Raw genomic sequence first — 23,097 nt, forward strand, 5'->3', positions numbered from 1 at the left:
AGCAGACCGTATGCTGTCAGTAAATCACAAACTGCTGCAATACCATATTCTTTGAAGGGTGTGCACACATATGCATCCAACATATTGTAAGGTTTGTATACTCCATATTTGGTGGCCGACAGATTGATTGTTTGCACAGGGGATTGTTCATGTCATAGGTCACATTACAGTTTTTAAAAGATGAGTACTGATGTACTGTGGTCTCAATTTGTATAGACATCACAAACACCTGGCATCTTAACAGGGGTGAGTACACTGTTTATATCCACTATATGACAGTAATGTTTCACACATGTCCCTACCTTAGGCCGTTTGTCCACCTATTGTGTTGCTCTCTGTCCAGATGTCTTGCACTGACAGGCCATGTGATATGCTACAGGGATGATACATTCTCATCAGATAGGTCCCTGTGTTGACCACTGTGATGCAATGCAGTTGACCCCAACACAGGTGAACATGCACATAAAGCAATATGGCTATGAGTGACAGTTGTATGCATAGTACACTGCATGGCCTTCACATGCCTGGGATATTGGCAAACCACAACAGTACAATTGCATGCTCACCAGCTGCAGGCTGCTATCCCACACGCAGACAGGAGGGACCTAGGTAGTTGTGTGAGGGGAGTATGATCAGCAGACCCACAAGTGGCATTGGTACAGGATGGATGCAGCATGTGTGCACATGTACAGTACAACCCACAATACTACACAATTTGCTGTCCTTCACCATAGATGTGCATGTCAGTGCATTAGAAAACCCCATCCACAACTGCAATCTGACCTGACACGTGTACATAGATACTCTACAATTACAAGTATGTCTGCTACACTAGTCTAGTAATCTACTGGGGCCTTACCTGCACACTCCTCATCCGTTGTCTGGGTGCCAACCACCTCCAGTATTTGGGGGTCTGTACTCTGCTGTTGTACTGGTATGGGTGCCCCAAATGGGGCTGCAAGGCCAGGCCCATGCCTGTGGCTGTGCCGTCTCTGGCCACCGCAGCAGCCCTTTGCCAGGCATGGCATATGAGGTCACTTTCACGATGCCAGACTTGCTCATATGTACATGTGTGCAGGCTAACATCATTTACCCTGTTGACAAGATCATCCCACAGGCCAGTCCTCTCCTGCAGATGTTGCTGACTCCAGCCAAACATTATGGCATGGTTATGTAGTATGGCTTCTATGATTATATTTGTCTGAGCCACTAAGAATGTTGAACTTTGCTGATGTGACATTGCACCTGGGAGACATAACAAGGGAAACACATCACAGGACCTCATACATTTGGCAAACATATGTACAGAGCCTGCACATCTACATTGAATACCAATAACCACTACTCACAAACACACCATACCCCTGTAACATATCAGCGATGTATCTGCGTGCATTGCACTGCTGGCCCTGAGGTATCATATTCCCCACAATGAGGCCTACTTAATTTCCTACTCCTGTACTCCTCATTCATGTGTGTGTTGAGGGATGACATTGGCCATCTTCCATGTGGATATGGTGTGGATGGTGCCAAGCCTTGTTGTGACTACGGTGTGTAATGTTGATGGGTACACATGCCTGAGTTCATGTAGGATGCAGACAGGGATGTATTAGGTGCCATAGATACCTACATATGTTGCCTTTCAGTAGGCGATATGTACCTGCTCACTGGTGATGAGAGGAGGGGTGTGGGTGCTGTGCATATCCACCTATAGTGCTGCTGAGCCACGGGGTGATGTTTGCCCTAAACCTATCTGCAGTAGGTTGCCTATAGCTATTTTGTGTGTATATGTGGCCTGATTTGCCACCATTACAGGGTGGGCTGGTATGTGGCCTCAGAGATTGCAGACATATGTGAAGATGGCCTTGTGATTGGCCTTGGTGGATGTGTCCAATTTGTACTCATAGTTAGCCTTACAGTACTCCACCTGTGACCTTATATGTTTGATCAGACAAAGGCTGACTTGATGCCAGGTTGGTGCGTGCTCCTGATTTGGCCTGTACAGCCAATCTAGGGACCAAGTCTGTGGTTTGTGTATTCCTGATATCCACCACAAGCGTTCAGCCTACCTTGAGGGGGTTGATGTTATCCTGTCGGGTATTGTTGAGGCCATACAGTTATGTAGGTTCCCACATAGTATTGTGTTGTGGGCCTGGACACAGCTGCTAGTTCCACCATATGGAATGCCCTTCATGTGGGCCTTGCCCATTTACCTGGCTTGTGCATGGGACATTACGGACGTGTTGGGGCTACAGCTTCACATACAGTAGGTGGAATTACCTCACAGAACAGGACATGTGGAGACAGCCCAGCAACATGGGGGAACAATGCTCCAGAGTTTCGTACAGCTTGTATGTCATTAACGTTGTTATACACATTGGGGGTTGCTACATTGACAGGGCTTGTCTGGACATGCATTTACTGGGAGACTTGACATCTGACAGTAATATGCCTCTGACATAGCTCTCAATTGGCATGTTGTCCACAGACTGGCCAGATGTTTGCCTATTATGCTTGGTCTGTTCCTCGACCAACATCTGTTTTTGTGGGGTTGGTAGGATCATATGAGGATTGTAGTCAGTACATGATGTCATCCATTGGTGTTCCACACATCATTTCCTTCAGGGATGTGATATTACAAGAACACATGTAACAGCATCTACTGTCTCAATTTGTAACACCAGTATGTGTGATATGTACCTCTTTCAAGCCCCCTGTCTCATACGTATGCCATGCATTGTCCAGATGTCCAGCACTATGAGGTGCAGAGGTATGGTATATCATTAATTACCAAATGCACACCGGCTAGCATGACAATGACCTGGAAGACTCCTGGCCATGGTATGCAGCAGTAGCTAGGGTTATGCATCCACACCCTAGTAATTATGTGGAAATCTGCACATATTACAATATGTCTGTCTGGCCATTGTGAACAGACTGGCAAGGTTGTGTAGCAGTGTTGTGGGTTTATGTTTTTTAGGCTGGGTAGGGAGAGTAGCAGCTGCGAGTGCCATACATCCTTTACCTATCTAACTCTGCATGTTGCAACAGCTGCTGGTGGTCTATCAGGTCTGTATGCTTGTAGGGGCTGACTGTGACATGTCATGTAACACCTCCAGATTCCCAGTACACTGTGGATTGGGGAAGTATATGTAGGGGTAATGTGTGAGTGGTAAATGGTATGTGGTTGCTCTCACAGTATTATACTGTCATGTTCAGTTTGCTTACTGGTATGTTGCTGTCACTGTGGTGCACTTGTTTGGGGGTGCGCACTTTCACACCAGTGTCTCTGTTCCACTAGTATTACATCCCTGTACTGCCTGTTATATTTGCTACTGCACGTGTACAGCCCCATTGCTGGACCTGGGTAGTGTTATGTCAGTCTGATTGTAATCTGGACATTGCCCGGTAGCTCAGTGTAGTTTCCCTACTGTTGTGTTATGTCCACATATTCATAGGATGTCCAGTTATATGGCCAATATCTTTGGTCTGGTCCCCATAACTGTTATGTATGCATGACACATCAATGGGATAATGTGGGGACTGAGGTCATTCACTAATGTGAAGCAATTGAGTCCTGGTATTGTAATATTTCAGTTGATATATGTTAGGACATACAATGTTACTACATGAACTTTCCCAACTTATCTACTGATGTATTTTGTACATGTCCCTATTTTCATGCCTTTGTCCCCCCACTTTGTCAGGCTTGATCCACATTCATATCCACATGCATACCTCTCCACAGCCAGATTTTCAACAGAATGTCCAGATGTTTGGTCCATACATTTGTTCAGTTCTACAATTTATATTTGCCTGGTAAATCACGGTGATGATCCAAGGATTTATGTCAGTTAATACATGACATGACATGTCATTTCCCATCATCATATCATTCAGTGATTGTCTGTTGAAAGACACACTGTTGCTGTAACACATCTTAATTTAACCAAACAACACAGCACACCAGGCAAAGGTGCAACTCCAAACCATAAAACAAAAAAGCACCCAGGAAAATGCACGAGGAGGACTCCAAAATGATAGTTTTTGGAGTCCTCCTCATGCATTTTTCTGGGTGCTTTTTTGTTGTTACATGTCTTAATTTGTAACAACGATTTTCTAACTATGTCCATATATGTGGCCACCACCCCCCCTTTTACAGTCTTTGTACAGGTTCCTTGCACTAACAGGTTGGGAGGGGTGGTTCGGAGAAATAACTGCATTGCATGTTTTATACATATATATATATATATATATATATATATATATATATATATATATATATATATATATATATGTTTTATTTTTCTTCCGTTATATTTAATATATGTATATCTATATTATGACTGTACGTTTACATATATATGTTTCATCTGACATATATATATATATATATATATATATATATATGTGTGTGTGTGTGTGTGTGTGTATGTCTATATACAATGCACAAAGGGTTCCACACTTTCCCCCTAATGTTGTATGCCTCTGTTGCATGATATGTTTGAAAAAGCAACAGCAATTCCGACAGCTCAGCTGGTGAACTGGTACATTTCTCTGATTAAAATGTTCAGGGTCATAGGTTCAACACTTGGAACTGCTGCTTTTTTTTATTACTATTAAATGACCTGACTGCAGGATATGTTCGTTAAAGCACTATAATATCTCACAGATTAGATGGTACAGTGATATGTTGGTGTGAGTGTTGAGGACAGTGTCCTGGGTTTGGAACTTGGCAGGACTGGCTATTTTGTTGCTGGGTAGAACAAGGTCTGAGGGATACAAACTGATTAAGGCACATTTATGCATATCATACGTATAATGTTATATTTAAGCAATAACCCACAGGTGGGTGTAGGTAATGTTGTATTTACCCACAGTTGTTGTGGTTTGGCCATGAGGGCAATGCCCTCATGACCATAAAATGCCAACCGTGGGTAAGTCCAGCACTGCCCACACCCAGTCATGGGTTATTGCTATTATACGATGACATTAGACAATACTTACCTTTCTTAAATAATGTCATTGTATCATGCTTCCATGCTGCCCTTCCACAGTTTTCCTGGGCCATTTCTGATGTACTGCACATGCATAAGGGATGTGTTCCCACACTTAAGCAGTACATCAGTGCTGTGCAGAGGTAGCGACAGAGATAGGGGGATCTCAATTGTTTTTTTTTAACATATCTCGGTATGTTATACGAAGTGATGAACTCGTATAACATAGTGAGATATGTTAAAAAGGCAACAGAGATCTTCCTTTCTCTGTTGAGAGAAAAATCTCCATTGCATTTTTTTATGATATCTTGCTATGTTATACGAGTTCTTCAACTCATCACACACAGCGAGATATGTTCAAAATACAGCGGAGATCTTCATTTCCCCATTGCTATCTCTGCAGACTGGAAATACACACAGGTGATATACAAATAGAAATAGTCCAGGCATCTGGACCTTTTTCCATTTGCATACTCTCGGAGTTATAACAGGCACTCTGTTTGGGCTGGCCAATTAGCGTACTAATTTCTCTATTTTAATGGCCAGTCATTGTATGATATAAAATTAAATATTTACATGCACATTTATACTTTTACATTTACCTTCCATGACATCTCCCTATGTGCTTTCATTACATTATATTTTTGTGTGACTATACTGTATGGGGTACGTGTGTTTATATGGGGGTTTCACAGCTTTTCTACACTGACATCTCATTTTTAGAACTGCTACTCTACCCTGGTTGACAAAAAATAATTGCTACATAATTTACATTTACTACAATAATTTTAACAGTAGTTTCACATGATAAAATAAACCGCCTGTGTTGGCACTCAAACCCTACATACCTGTATTTAAAGCTGCAACTCTAACCACTACACTATCATAGCTTAGATGTTTTCTTTATCTATTTTCATTTAACTCCTATTGGATGTTTAAGTTGTAATGTGCACACCCACTTAGCTACACTTAAACATCCCTTAGGGTATTATATACAAGGATATATTATTATTTTCTGTAGTTTATGGAGTGTGTATTGTGGTGTTGTGACAACTACTTAGGACTTGTGTTTGTGACATACTGCAATGATTGGGCTTTCAAGATTCTGTGCATGTTTCATGCTGATGCATGACATGTACAGTATGGACTTTATGTATTTTGTGGGACTGGGGTTGTGCTTGTGTACACTTGGGGGATTTATCCCCTGTTATGTGTGCATTTGCACACATTTCCTGCTTCTGCAGACTGTAGAAGTGCCATACTGCACTTTAGCAATACAGGAGGTGTGTCACAGAGACTGTGACACACCCCTCTGTATTGCTTTCCTACTGCCGTTTTTTTTTCGGTGTCTACCGACTCTGAAATGCTTCTATTTTGCATTTCAGTGTCCGTGGACACTGAAATACTGGCATAATATAAGCTCTAATATTATCCCAGTATGCCTCTGGAAGTGCCGTATGGCACTTTCTGAGCACAGGGGTCATATTTAGTGTCTGTGCTCTGCACAGACACGCCCCCTGAGCTCGCACACAGAACCATGTCCGTTTTAGAGTACGGCAGCATGCCTTCATACATACGCATGGCGCTTTGCCGTGCTGCACGGGAACGGTCCCTTCCAGGCAGGAATAAGTTATTCCTGCATGGACGTTTGCTGAATCTGGGGGGTTGTCTTTCAGTTTCAGTGCAACAAGGAGACACAATGTCTAAAGCTAAGGAGCTTTCTGTATAGTCCTGGAAGTGTTTTATTGTTTTATGTCTTCCACCATTTGCCAAAGATCTGAGAAAAAGCCCTTGTCTATGTATTTTCACAGGTATTATTTACTTGAGACTGTCCTGCAATGTTGTTTTAAATATTTCCTGTGAATTTGAACTCTGCTGTCACTGTAAATATATACTGAGTATTTTCTTGCTCTTTTAATATTTATTATTAAATATATTTAAACCTTTCATTGTGGCTGATCTGTCTAGAGACATTTAAGTTCTGAGAGTACTTGCATATTTATTTGGTGACACTGTGGGCACAGTAAGACTAAACACCCTTTGTTAAGAGCCTTAAAGTAAATGAGAAGGAGTGACTGTGGCAGTGACAACTACCTTATTGTCTGGGAAAAAGGGGGCATAGCTAGTAAACTTGTGCCAGCCTTTTCCCAGGTGTGTGTGTGCATGAGCGTGCATGTGTGTGTGTGTGTGTGTGTGTGTGTGTGTGTGTGTGTGTGTGTGTGTGTGTGTGTGTGTGTGTGCGTGTGCGTGTGCGTGTGTGTGTGTGTGTGTGTGTGTGTGTGTGTGTGTGTGTGTGTGATCCAACATTATATCATTATATACATTGCTCAATTCCTGCCTTCCCCTTAAACTTCACTCCTCCTCCAAAACATTATTCTGCATGTATTGTTTCCACAATTTTCATTTTTCCTATGTAATTTGCTTCTATACTTTTCTAAAAATATCACTTCCAATTCTTTTATCTCTGTTACAATATTTAATACTTCAGCTACAGTTGGTTTAGATTTTGATTTCCATTTTCTAGTAATTGCTTTTTAACAGGCACCAAAATTAAACTTAACAAGACCTTACTATGTCTAGGCAATTCAGGACCTGTATCCCAGCTCAAAAAAATAATTTCCTTAGTTATAACCATTTAATCACTCAATATTTCTGGCAGAGTATTCTGTAGGGGGGTTTTGAAGTCTGCCAACTCATTACACTCCCAAAACACATGCCCCCAGTTGGGTCCCCTACACATGGTTGACATTTCAGAATGTCGAAGACCATATGGCTGAGACCATATGATCGACATTCAAAATGTCAACCATGCGGAACCGGCATCTCCATACAGTGCGGAATGGCAATATTTCCATCTTCTGCACTGTAGTGCGATCTCGGAGTTGGTATATTTAAGTTACGGGGGGGGGTTATTTTTATTTCATGGTCGACATTTCGAATGTCAATCATATGGTCAAGGCCGTATGGTCTTCGACATTCTGAAATGCCGACAATGTATAGTAGACCCCCCCCCCAGTTATCTCTTTCTTTCCTATCACACTTCCAACATTTGGCATCTGCCTGAAGAAAATTATTTGCAGTCTGCTTGGGATATAAAGATACCTAAGCAAACACTTCCAAGCAAAAAATCATAAATCTCCTCGACTTTGTTTCATATTTGGGAGTCATACATACGTCATTCCATTGTTTCCTTGTGAATTGCTTATCCAATCCCGTTTCCCACTCTTTTCTAACCTCCTTTGATTGGTTCCTATAGTCATCACGCAATATTTTATATGCCCTGCTAATTATCCCATTTTTAACAGTAGCTTCCATTCTAGATTCAACTAAAAATTCTATCAGTGCTGGTCTTTCATTTAGGATTCCCCCATCCTCTTCTCTCTGCAAATAGTCTGATATCAATAACTGATAGAGAAGGCAGTCTCTAGCCTGCAGTCCAAATGTCTTCTTGGCCTCTTCCCATTCTATTACCTTTCCCTCTACAGATATTTGCTTCCAATACCTTGGTTCTTTTGCTAGTTTTCTCTAGTAAATTTCAGCCCCCCATGCCTATTCTCTGTACCCCAATTGCAGTCATCCCTATTGGCAAAATCTCCTCTCTCAGTTCTCATGTTGGCTTAGTTCTTAGAATACTTTCTCCTTCTTTATGAATATATTTTGTATGGCTGTTGTTATTCTCCTTAAGGATCTGCATCCAAAATCCCACTCTTTCATTATTTCTTGAATCCCTCCAGCTTTGTCATCATCCATTTCTACTTTGAATTATAGATTTCTGCTTGTGTTATGTACATGAGCCTTAACTGTATAGCTCTAAAATATCCCTTTAAATCAGGTAATCCTAAACTACCTTCTTCATTTGGAAGGATCAACTTGTCCCTTTTAATCTTTGCCACCACCCCCCCAGATAAATTCATTCAACTCTTTAGTAATTATTGTTTGCACTTCTTATCTGGTTGATAAAAATATTCCTGTATATAAAAGAAAGCAACTAAAATATATTCACTGCTTGTATCTTGCTATACATATCCATAAACAAAGGCTTTCTGCATATCATTAGCTGCCGTAACAGAATCCTTTTTAATCCATACTACAAAATACTTCATTTTATCATGTCCCCATAAATATGGTTATTGATGAACTAATTCATTTGTTGGCACAGTTTACAGCTATTGCCGTTGTTTTATCTTCATTCATTTTATATCCTGGAAAGACTTCAAACTGACTCAAACTGTTCCACAACACTGAGATGTCCTTTTCTGTTTTTTATCAGGTAAAAAATAATATCATCTTCATAGGTTCATAGGTTCATAGATAGGTACTAGGCTATCGGCCCTGGGGCCTATACAAACCCAGCCAAAAAGGTACCCTGGCTTTTGCCACCCAAGAAAATTATTTTCCTGTGCCACTGTCGAGCAGAGCCACAGAGGTGATCCCCGGGGAGAATTTCCTATTTCCCATCCAATCATCAAGATTTTTCATGAAGAGTGCTAATGAGGAGCTTTGTTTGATATAGATATGTAGTTTATTCAAGAGTATGGGAAGTCTCTGGGGCAGGAATCTATCCCTCCGGCATGTTCTGTTTATTTTGGTGACAAGGTTTAGGTCCTTAGAGCGTGTAGCTAGGAGGGATTGGGATTTCTTTAAGTGGAGCATGTCCAACAACTCTGGGTTTGACATAGCTTTGTATGTTAGGCAGAGATCACCTCTGAGTAGGCGATATGTGACGGAGTAAAGCTGGAGTTTTTTGAGATGGTCTGTGTAGGGCATCTGTTTAAGGCCGATAATCCTCTTTGTGAGGTATTTCTGCGGCCTTTCCAGTTGTTGTAGATGTCTTGTGAGGTACATACCAAAAGGGGCATTGTACTCTATAATGGGTCTAATAAGTGATGAGTAGAGGAGAACAATGACCTCTTTTTTTTCTGGATGAGAAACCTTTTGTGATGAGGTGTGCCACGTAGAAGGATTTCCTGACTACTGTGGTGATGTGATTATCAAAGGAGAGACTACTGTCCACCTGTGTCCCAAGGTCTCTTATCACACGTTTGGTGTTAAGTATACTACCGCCTATGTTGTAGTCCATGGGTACAGTGTTTTTACCAAAGGGGATGACAATGCACTTTTTGGCATTGAGCTTAAAGCCATGGCTTTGACACCAGGCGTCTGTCTCAGTGAGGCCCTTTTGTAGGATGTCCACATCGTTAGGAGTTTCGATTATGGCTCCTAGTTTGCAGTCATCTGTGAACTTCGTTAGCCAAAGACCTTCTGTGTTAGCCTGTACTTCAGAGAAGTAGATACCAAACAGGAGAGGACCCAGGACTGAACCCTGTGGTACTCCACTTGTCACTGGTCTGAAGTCAGATTTGGAGTCTGCTACTTTCACAGTGTGGGTTCTGTCAGTGAGCCAGCTGACAACCCATCTTGTGACATAGGGATTTATACCTAGTTTAGTGAGTTTATCTATAATTCCAGAGTGGGGGATGGTGTTGAAAGCCTTGGCAAGATCTAGATAGGCCGTGTGAACCACCTTATCCTTGTCTACGGCTTTGGTGACTGCTTCAAAGAAGTCCTTATCAGGTTTAGGAGACATGATCTGCCTTTTACAAACCCAAACTGGGAGGGATCCAGAGTTTGGAGATTACCAATGTCTTTGTTTATAAGTTCCATAATGATATATTCCATGGCCTTGCAGACCAGGCTCGTCAGGCTAATGGGGCGGCGGTTCCCGGGGTCTGTGGTGGCTCCCCCCTTGTGGAGTGGGTTAACCGTTGCTGTGCGCCATTCAGCAGGCACAAAGCCTGAGGTGAGGCTATGATTGAACATGGTACTTTGGTGGGGTGTCAGTTCGTTCTGTAGTTTGTGTAGAACGCAGCCTGGGATGTTGCCTGATCCCATGGGTGCTGTGTTCTTGGCTTTGGAGAGTGTGGTTTTTATCTGTGCAGCCGTGATGACTGGAACTTTGCATTCTTCCGGTATAGAGATGGGCTCTTTAGGGGGTGGGGGGGGGGTAAAGTTAGCACTGAACCTATTTGCCAGGATGTTGGCAATATCAGTTGGGTCTGTATATTTAGTGCCATTGTGCTGTAACACAGAGCAGATCTGAGTGTTGCCATTGAAATTCTTGACATAGCTATAGAATGCTTTGTGGCTGTCTTTAGAATCAGTGGCAATTTTGTTTTCGTAACTAGCTTTGGAGGATTTTATCAGGGATCGCAGTTTCTTACTGAGGCTGACCAGGGAGCTTCTCCACTCATGGGATTTTACTCTCTTTTGCAAGAGTTTCTTCCTTCTGTTGTACAATTTGTTTATGGCAGGGGACCACCAGATTGGCTTCCTTTTTTTGGAGGATAGCGTCTTGGTTCTGTTTGGGATAGCACGATCCATGCACTGATGTAAGTGCTTACAAAGTGCAATTGTGTAGGATCCAGTAATCGTAACTGTATTGTCCATCTGCATGGGTGTCATGAAGTTCACCACTTCTGTCTTAAGAAGCATGAAATTGGCTTTGGAGAAATTTTTTATCATGGTTTCCTTAATGGGGGGTGGAGGCAAGATGTGGACATCTAGGGTAATTAGCTTATGGTCGGATCGGACCAATGAGGCGTTGACTTCAGGTGTGGAACACCGGTCACTCATATTGGTAATGACTAGATCTAGGGTATTGTTGCCCCTGGTGGGGGTGTGGATAAGTTGATCCAGGGCATTGGAGTTTATGAATTCCAGAAAGCGTTGAGCAAAGGAGTTGGTACATGAGTAGTTTTCCCAGTTAATGGTGGGGTAGTTGAAATCGCCCATTATTAGGGTGTTTGGTTGAACCCTAATATTTTCCAGTACATCAAGAAAAGAGGAGTGGGAATCCTGGGGCATGGTGGGTGATCTGTAGCAAGCTACAATTTGGATTGCAGTTTTGCCCAGAGTTAGTTGCACTTGGATAACCTCAGCTGCATTATGCTGAGCAACTAGCCTGGAGGTGTGGATATCCTTAATGAATATGGACACACCTCCGCCTTTGGTGTTCCGGTCCAGGTTACATGGCCAAAAAGTGTGGTGTGAGTTATAGCCTGGTAGTGCAGGGGTGCTCTCTGAAGCCTTGAACCAGGTCTCAGTCACTGCACAGATATCGATGTTCTCCATTTTAAGGAGTGCCTCGAGTGAGTGCATTTTGAGATTTAGACTTCTAGCATTGAGTAGCATCACCCTCAGTTTTTGCTTGCCTGTTTCTGTTATGGTGGTAAATTTGTCATTTGAACCTTGCCTAAAAAAGGCACTATAGGGGCGGCAAGAACCTTAGCCAGTATCCGGAATCCCAGGGGTGACAGGTGCAGGCCATCTCTGGCAAAGCATCGTGGTCTGTCGACCATGTCATACCAGGCAGACAGACACTGGATCCCTTTAGAATGGCACCAGAAGCTTAGTCAATTGTTGAAGTCAATCATTTTGTCCTTGTACCACGGCATCATTCTGGGTGATGGGAGAATGCTACTCAGGGCTAGGGTCATACCTGCCTGGGCTACAAGATCAGAGAGCTCTTCCATGTCTCTTTTCATATAATCCAGTGAGGTACATCTCAGGTCGTTCACACCAACATGGACAATGACAGAGTCATATTTGTACTTGTTGTGGAGTGACCTGAGTGCGTGGGTTATGTGGCGGATGCTGGCACCCAACAGCCAGCTGACAGTAACCTTCTCCTTCTTTAGCCTGGTGAGTGGGACATCAGTGTGCCTGACTATAGAGTCACCTATGACTAGTGTGTTGGGTACGTTGTTTTGCCTTATTGGCTGTGGTTGAGTGGCACACTGAGTCTGCGGGCTATGTGTCATTTGGGTTGTGTTGGGGGGGTGGAGGCTGCTTGCATTTCTGCTTTGGAGGTCTCTGTTGCTTGAGCAGATTATTATTGAGAGCCTCCGCAAATGTTTTTGTGTTTCTATGTGTGGATTTTGGTGGTGTAGATTTAGTGAGACTATGTGAGTGTGGTGTGGTGCAAGTGTTTACCTTCTCCTCTTGACTGTCAAGTTCAGTCTTGATTGGAGAGAGCTTTACCTACAGTTTGGCTAGATAAGTGCATCTCTCACAGGTTGTAGAGTTGGGTGGTAGGAGGAGAGGGTTGTCTGTGTACATGAGGCAATTTCTACATTGCCCCAAGATGCCCAGATTCATCAGATAGACAGGAGAGAACACTGGGAGCTGACCCTTGGACATGCCTGAATAAAAAAATCTATTTTCCTCTAGATAAGTGAGGAAAGTGAGTACAAGAGCTGTTTTTCTCTAAGCCAGTGAGGAAAGTAAGTGCCAAAACTGTTTTCCTCTGCGTAATGAGGAAGGTTGAGTGCTGTAGTAATTAGTAGGTTATTTAGTGCTTACAAGTTCTGAACAAGTGCTGATCACAAATAAGCAAATTCAAGTGCAATAAGCTTCTGCAAATAAAGCCAACTTTTCTTGATTACCAAACCAATGATACCTTTCAATTTCTAAGTCCTTTATTTTCTTTGTCAAGGGCTCTAAATATAAAGCAAATAACAAAGGGGAAAAGGACCCCTACCTGGTTCCTCTGTTCAGACACAACTCATCAAAGAGGAACTCTCTCACTTTAATCTTTGCCTCCTATCCCTCATAAGTCCTCCTAATTAATCTTATTAATGTATCAGAAAATGCAAATGTTTCAATTGCCCTAATCATAAAATCCCAGCTTTTTCTTTATCAAGACCCACCAAAAATAATGGTATTTTCTTACATTCTGTTTCCTGTCCATCATCACTTTTCTATTAATGTTGTCAAATGTTTGCCTCCCCTCCACAAAACCACAGTAATCCATATCTATCAATTATGGCAACACCATTGTCATTCTTTTATCTGTTATAGACATAAACACTATAATCATAGATTAACATTAAAATGAGCCTATATGAAGATGAGTCTGAAGGGTCTTTGCTGTCTTTAGGTATTACAGCCACCACAGCTTTTTCCCAGGAAATTGGTGTTTCCCCTCCATTTAAAATACTGGTAAACAAAACATTCCATATCCTTATCATTTTCCCTACTAGCTTCCAAACTTCCCCAGGAATACAATCTATTATTGAAGACATTCCTGCAGATTAATTATATGTCACCTTTTTTATCTCATCTTCTCCAATCTTAACTGTTAATTGTTGAGTCTCATTTACCTCTAACCTTGGCATACTTAAGTGTTCCATAAATATTTCCATTTGTGCTCTTTCTTGATTTCTGCATTTTTCTGCTTTATACAAATTTTCATAAAAAAATCCGAAATATCTCTAATACTTCTACAGGATCTCTGGTTATTTTTCATCTTGTAGGCTCCCTAAGTTTGGCAACAACCTTTTCTACTTTCTGTTGCCTAACTCATTGTGCTAAAACTTTTTTGCTCTGGAGTTATCATCAAAACAGTTGCTTAACAGCAATCTTTCTAAACTCATGCATATTCTAGATATTCACTTATTTTCTGTTTCGCACTTTGTAGTTGTGCCTTTTTTTGTTCCGTGAGAGTCCCTTTTATCTGCAATATGTTAACCCTTGTCAGCCCCTCAGAATAATTTCTGTTCTTTAACCATGTATCGTTCTTTTATTCCTATCCTAGTTTTAAATTCCACTTTCATTTTATCCCACTCACTAACTATAGCTTCTCGAGAAATTTCTATCTTTCCTAATAACGATTGAATGATTTCTACTACACATTCCTTAAATTCCTCTCTTTTTAACAGGTAGGTAGGGAAGTGCCAGTGTCTCAAGTTTACTTCATTAGCCTACATTTTTATCATACTTGTGACTGGTCCATGATCTGAAATAGTTATTGGATGTATGCCAAAGCTTTCGATTAAATGCACATGTTATTCTGAAATATAATTTCTGTCTAATCTAACCCAGTTAGAGTACCTTGGAGAATAACATGTACATTGTCTGAATTCCTACTACAGAATTTATGTCTTCCATACCAAATATTTTCGTATATTTTTTCAGAAATCTACCCTCTTTTGTTAAAGTTCCCTTCTAGATCCCCCAGATAAATCCATTACTGCTATAAATCAACTTCCAGTCCCCACATATAAGTAATACTCCTTGCTGAAAGCTGCTTATTTCTCCCAAACATTTCTTAAGCTCCATAATAGCAGTTTTACGTGGAATATAAATGCATGCCAGTGTAATCTGCCTCCCTTTCCAGTAGCTTCTTAGTACCACAAATCTACCATTATTATATTTTCCCCTCTTCTATCACTATTGGAGCTCCTCTAGCAATTAATATAAGTACTCCCAGTTTCCTTTGACCTTGATATTCTGCTGAATATCTCTCCTGAAATCTTTTCTTTATCACATTCACATGCTCACTTCCTTCCAAATGTGTGTCCTGTACCATTCCTATTTGCATACTGCATTTCTTAATATAATAGGTTCATAGGTTGGTACTAGGCTATCGGCCCTAGGGCCTATGTAAGCCTAGCCATAACAATTCCCTGGATATTTCTTCCCACAATATTTACTTCTCTGGACCCCTGTCTAGCAGGGAGACTGACATGATCCCTGGGATGAATTTCCTATCTCCCATCCAGTCATCAAGGTCCCTTTTGAAGAGGGCCAATGATGCGCTCTGCTTGACATGTATGGGCAGTCTATTCCAGACTTTTTTGTCTATACTTGTGAGACCTTTCATGTTCCAAAATAATATGGATATTGAATGCATTATTATAGAAGTTATTATTCCCACCTATTATGTATGACAGCATTTTTAAATGTCTATTTCCAGATTTTGTTTTACTTGCACCCATTAATGTTTGGCAGTTTGATCTTTTGTACAGCTGTTTCATGTAATCACCATTTGAACCTATGTTACATTTAAAAAAATGCTTTGTTTTACTGAAAACCCTCAAACAAAAAATCAAACACATACTCAGAACACCCTCAAAACCTATTAACTTAAAACAAACACACAAAACTATATACATCTTCAAATAATGAAGTTTAACCCTCCTGAAAGTAACAATTGTCCCAACTAGACAGCTGTAACCACAGGCATTACATAACTTAAAATTAAGGTTATCTGTGCTAAGACATTGTTATAGCCTGTGCTCCTACTGACACTAATTGCTGTCTGTTCTTGTCTTATCTGTATTCCCTTCCCATATGTGAAAAACAACTTGTATACTTTCAGATAACATTAACTTTTAACCTTAATAAAAAGTGCACTGGCAGTCTTTATGTTCTTGTCCAGCCTTTCATCTCTTTTCACATTGTAATACTTACATTTCTTAAAACTATAAGATAAAATACTTGCTAACTTTAGTATCTTTAGCACATACAACAGTTACTGAAAATGTATTACTGTATGACATAAAATGTATATTATGAAATGCTTTATACAAATTGTTTAACTTACACTTACTATTTTTCTTTTAGTGTCCTTCCAAACATTAATGGCACGAAGTAGGGTATATGCCTTTCAGTCCCCCTACAAGTTTAACAAACTAACAAAGACAATCTTTCTCAGCCACTTTTTCTTGCAAAGCCATAATTCACAAATGTGATTGATGTGTCATTGTCTCACATTTATTCACTAATTTCAGCATTGCTGGTCTTCTTTGTGCTCATCTCAATCTCCCAAACCCAGAGTCTGGTTCAAGTCCAAGGTACTCATGATTTTTCTAGTCAACTCCTGTGCTTCTTTTCTGTCTCTCAAGCATTATCCTTTAAAGCACTGGAAATGTTTCACTGGCAAAGTCTCTCATTATTAGAAGATTGAGAAGCAGAGCCCCCTTCTGTTTGATGGCTCATTGTTTGTTGGACAAACTTTTGTATTTCCTCTTTAGACTGTTCTCCATCAAAAAATGACTTTGATCCTCCAGGAAAAAAAATATTCAGAAGACAGCTGGATATAGCAGCTTAAATCTCACACCTGCCTCTCGACATTCCTTGATTGCTGGAATAAATTTGCTTCTCTTCTTCCTAGTTTACAATGAATAATCATTTTCCACAAACACTCTACTGTCTTCAATTTTTAATATTTTGCCCTTCTACTACTGTTTTGTCAGGATTAACAATTTCTGCTGGTATAACTGCATCTTTATTAACACAGGTCTTGGCTGCTTTCTCCTGGCAAGGATTGGAGCAAACACACAATGTGTCTTTTCAGTTAAAAAATCCTGCTGTGGAATACCAGTCCAGTTGCTTATTTGTGCTGTCATTAAATTAATACTGTCTGTTCCTTCCAGTTTTTCTGGTACAGCAAATTTCAGTTTTTTTGTATGTGCTGTATCTTCTAACTTTACCACTGACTGAAGCAGCTTCTCTTGAGAATTCTCATACTTAGTCTTTTCGTAATTTTGACAGTTTGTCCAAATAGATGCTCAAAGCTTCTTCCATTTTTTCAGCTTTTTGTTATTTGAGTTGATATACTCCTTCAATGTTTCATTTATTTTAATCAGCTCTGGGAACATTTGGTTTACTTTTTCCTCTAAATTACTGGAAGTCATCTCTTCTACCAAAGCTAGTACTTGAATTGCTTTTTGCTGAACAGTTGCAGGATTCTTCCCAGTCAATGTTTTCTCTTCACCTTTTCTAGCTGACTTTGTTCCAGGATCTCCAAGTTTCTTCTTTGCTGGTATTCAGGCAGTGTACTTACTAGCCAGTAACCAAATTTTACTAAAATTGGAAGAATTACTAGCCCTTATCTCTCTCAGTTTCTTTTTCCACACTGGGAGAGCTGCAGTTAAGCTGCTGATCTGTGTGCCTCCATCTTGGAAGTCCCATGAATGTATTAGCAATTATATACGCAATTGCTAATGCATATCACTTAATGTCTGTTTATGTATATTACTGAATGCCTGTTTAAAAACATTTGTAATATGTTGATGCTTTCCTCCCCAGGCCTCCAGTGAAAAAAGTTTTTTTTCACTCAATCCAGTCAGAATAACCTGGTAAAAAATAAAATAAAATAAATGTACCATTCTTAAAGTATCTCCATCCCTGGTTCAATCCAACAATAAATTAATGACATTCTTCTTAAAAGTCTCAAACACCACCACCTCTATAAGAAAATCTGAATTTAAGGACTTGAAGAAAACAAACTTACTCAGACTTTATATTGATCTTTCAAAATGTATTTATATCACCAGCCTTCATGTAGCCTCAGTTGTTACTTACCAATGGAGTTGCAGACCCACCTGGAAAAGTGCATAGATCTGGCAGTCCCTTCAAAAATCAAACATATGAAAAAATGTAAAAACAAATTACCCTAGTGATCTTCCAGTATAAATAAGCTATGTGACTATAGGAACAATATTTCTAAATCCTATAATAAATCTAATCTACCCACATGAAAGACACTACCAATAGGATCAGCAAAGAGCTAAACGCTACCCTTATGGCCAAGGACAAGAATTAACACTTCCCTAATTGTGTCAGAAAATGAAAAAACAATACCCAGCAATATTCTGAAGTAATCCAAAATGGAATCACCTGCTCATTCCCAAAGAACATAGCTAATATACTTGCAGATAAGTTTAATGAAAACATTTCCCCCAGAAATAGTTACTGTAGTTTTGTAAATACCTGAATCCCTATACTTCGCTAAAATGATAAAGAAACATGTCCTGACTGTACTCTCAAAAGCCAAAAATGCTACCTCATCGGTTCTGCATAACTTATCTGGATGCCTAATAAATACTAGCAAACATGTCCTTGTGGAACTCCTTCTGAGCTTGTTTAACCTAAGCTTAACCACAAGGTAAGTTTACATATGGAGAACTGATGCTGTGATGCCCTTTCATAACAGGATCTCAACCACAGACCATGGGAACTACATATCCATCAGTCTATCAAGTCTGATCTGCAATGCTACTTAATGCATCATACCTACTTTCATAAACTGCAACATCAAAAATCACATACATCTGGACTCAACAGTTCATTTTTTTTTCAAAAGGAGATCATGTTTACTTAAATAGTAAACATTGTTGAGAAGGTCACAGAGGCTATGAATAACAGTCACTGTTTGCATACAGCCTATCTGGATCTGACCAAGGCATTTGACACACCCCGGTATTGTAAATAAGATAAGTGACCTAAATCTAGATCCATACATTGTAAGGTGACTAGCAAACCAGCTAAAAGATAGAACTGACATGGCTGAAGTAGCAAGTTCTATCTTAGAAAGCAAGAATTTAACTAGTGGTGTGCCTCAGGGAATGGTGCATCATGTTGGTGGTTATTGTCAACATGCACATGGTATCATGACTTATTTGCCTTCTAGTCCCAATGATCCAGTGATCCTAAAACATGGTGACAAATATAGCTTGCAGTAAAATAGACACAGAAAAAACAAAGGTAATTTACAACGACTAAAGCAACTCATAGAAAAAATATAGTTTCCCAGGGACAACAAAAAAGATGAAAAGGAAAGAAAAGGTAAGAAAAGATTCATATAGCCATCCTGAGGACCAGGACAACAGAACAAGGTGAAGGTGACAGTCGATACCGCAATGCCAAATGCAATTAAATAGATCATTAAAGTATAAAAGAACAGAACATACAGGCTGTGGGCTACAATAAAATATGGCAAGGGTCTGGCTTATTATGTACATAACATTGTCTCCAGAAGTGGAATATCAGTTAATGTGCTTATGCTAAAGCCTTAATATGAGGATTTATTTACTGATTAACTATTTGTTTATAAAGAACAAAATTAAATATTACATTGGATAGCAAAGAAAGATACCAATCTCCACTTTTTTTAAGAGGAAATGACTAAATACAATTCATTAAGACCTGGTTGAAGCAAAGTACATACATTCTGGAAGTGAAGCTTTAGAAAAGGCACTTGTGAAACTTGAAACTGTATTCAAATATTTACAGAAGAATTTGGCATGTTAAAAGGAAGTACAGCTAGTATTCATGTTCCAGCAGAGAAAAAAATGTAGATTTTTTCAGACTAAAAATTACACTAATGCTGATGAATGAAGTAGGTGATATGAATTGAGAAAGGTTACAGACTTATACATACCTCATCTACTGATATATGCAAAGCAAACTGAAACTGGATTGTCAGAAATACAGTAATATTTTGAAAGGATGATCTAAAAACAATGTAACCTACATTTTGCCATGCTATAACCAAACTAGAATTACATTTTAAAAGTCATAATTCCTCAGCAAGACTATTATGTAATGCTGAAAATGTTACTTCAAACTAATTCTGGAGTATCCAGAATGAAACATTTATCAAGATCTTAGGTATGGTGATCTACCATAGCTCAGAATGTTGAAATAAAGTAAAGGTGTGTGATATATGTCAAGCTGAGAGCAAATCATCAATAAATTTACTTGTAGATTATTGGGGATGGCCTGAAAAGCTTTAACCTGCATTGTACTGCATATAGATTTTACTGGGCTTCAAACAGAAGTGTCAACACTGATAATGTTAAGTGCCAACACACTGAAAAAGAGGTTAAAAACTCAAGAGAATGAATCATGCAAGAAAACAAGTACCTCTATATGCCTCAATGTTGGGGGTCAGGGCTAGCCTCCCACACCTCCAAACATATATATATATATATATATATATATATATATATATATACATATATCAACACTGAGATTGTCATATCTCAGAGAAAAGGGAATATTCAGAGAAATGCCATTCTCGGACTTAGTATATAAGCCTATTTTTCAACCATTCAGTCTCTGAGTTTTGGAAAACTCTTTAGTGGGTCCCAACGTTTCAAATGGTTACCTTTTACTGACCATTTCTTTTAAAATATTTCTGGTTTTGAGAGATGATCATCCAAATTTGATGGATTTATATGTCATGAATTTGGTGACTTTTTGCCCTTCCAGCTGATGAAGAAAATGAAAAATTAAATATGGAAACAAGATATCACAGTTCTTGTTCAGTTACAGAGGTACTATTCAATGTCAATGTTTATCTTCATCAGAAATGCTTATACGAAGAAGGCTGAAATTGATGTCTGACTTGCTTTTACTAGACTTGAAATAAAAAATCTAGCGAAAACAGTCTACACATAAACAAGCTTTCAATATACAAACTAAGTTGAGGAATTTGTGTATATGAGAAATTATAGCAATGGTCTTATCTAGATCTCCGGCATAGCTGAGTTAGTCAAGATCTGTGGCATATACTGTGGTCATTGGTCGTATTTCACCTGTGACAAGATCTGTTGATCAAACATTTGTAAGGGCTACAGAGTCTGAAAGAAGTTTTCCCAAGTGGTACTTGGGAACCAGGAAAGCACTCAAATATCCGTTCAAAAATAGTATCAGCAACAGGCGTATTTTAAAATATACAAATTTTATTAACATAAACTTAAACTCTTAACTGAATCACTGCGTTTTTCATCAGAACACTCCAGACTTCTTCAGATACATTCCCCATCAAACAGGCTCCATGTAAACATTTGCCAAAGATAATGATTTCCCCTTAGTAACTGAATAATAGTTCACATTTGCAGACTCATATTGCCATCCACAACCCATTAATGTGTACATGATGTAAAACAAGAAGGAAAATACAATCACATTATACTTTCTTATATATTCAACAAATTTTAAAAACTTATATATACTACCTTAATAAATAAAATATAAAAATGTGAAACCCTGTTGCTATTGTCAATTAATAAAAACATTCACAATATATTTCCTAAACATGTGTACGTTTTTTGTTCCAAATATACCTGTGCTCCCCTTTGGTATCACCTAAGGGAACTAACTGCCTATAGGTCCACTCAAATTAAAGTCAAAAGATTAAAAGGGATTTACTTATAATAACTAACCTACAACATTAAACTATATTCCTATTTTACCCTTCCTAAAAAGTGTTCATTGTGTATAATAAAGCTAAAGTACTCATGTATTTCCCCCCTAAAGTCTAGCTGCTCTGATATTTAAAACCGGAACTAAAGAGATATTTTCATTTAAAACTGGGGGGCTGTTTGCCTCCAAAATGAGCTCCCAATATATTTCTCTATAATCTATTTTTTCTTCCCATAAACCTTCTCTAATATCTTCCTTGACCTCTTCTAAAACAAAGAATAAAAACTTAGCCTTGCTACATTTAAATGTATGCTTGTAAAGGGCATTGTTATTATCTTCTGTACTAACAGCATAATAGTCTTCATATATTCTTTGCTTTAACATTCTTTCCTTTTTTCCTATATAGAATATCGTGCATTTATTGCAAGTGGCCAAATATATAATTGGTGTTGGTACTGGCTTCATTGTGGTTTAGGTTTTCCCAAGTGATACAGAGGTTCTAACACCTTCATTGCCAGAGACATTTGATGTACCTAGGAAAGATGCAGATAAGAAACCTGTTCCTGAGCTTATTCTGACTGAAGACTCTGAACAATACTTGCCTGCTCTTGTGGTGGCAGAAGAAAGAAATCTTTCAGATTTGTCTGCTTCCATTTCACCTAGATGTTCTACTTATAAAAGTTGCCCACCTGTTAGCTGGAATACTGCGTTAGGCAGCAGTGAAATCCTTTTTTCCCTTTCGAAACAGCAATAATGCACTCTGGTTTTAATAAAGGCCTGGTGGTCTACCCAGACTTCCTTAGTTAAATTGTAAATTGTAAAATAATGTCTGCTGGCTTATGAACGCTTTACAGTGAAAAATGTATAATGTTTTTAAATGTATGCCACTGAACCAAATAATATTCTTAGCTAAAAAGTTGATTTTATACAGAAAGTTTATATCGTAAGAAAGGGTGTACTATCGTACTACTAAAATGTCCTGGCAAGTACATTTTTAAGAACATTCTGCCCTGATGAACACTGGATATTTTACACTTTGATTGATTTATATATCTTCTCTACCACATGTCTTTGATTAACCCAAACTTATTAATGATATGGTCAACATTTTGTAACTTCCCATTGTCTAGTATTTTATACCAGTATAACAGGTTTTGGTCTTTAAATGTAGTCACTGTCGTTAAATTAAATGTATTAATACTATTTTGAGTATAGACAATTGGAAATACAAAAAAAAATCTATGCTTTATATTTAGGGTTCCTGAAAATAATATTTCTAAAGGAGGTTATTATTGTATTAATAAAATAAGAGTTAACTGGTTTG

The sequence above is a fragment of the Protopterus annectens genome, chromosome 3.part0, assembly GCF_019279795.1.
Source record: "Protopterus annectens isolate FY-2018-M chromosome 3.part0, PAN1.0, whole genome shotgun sequence".
Lineage (NCBI taxonomy): Eukaryota > Metazoa > Chordata > Ceratodontiformes > Protopteridae > Protopterus > Protopterus annectens.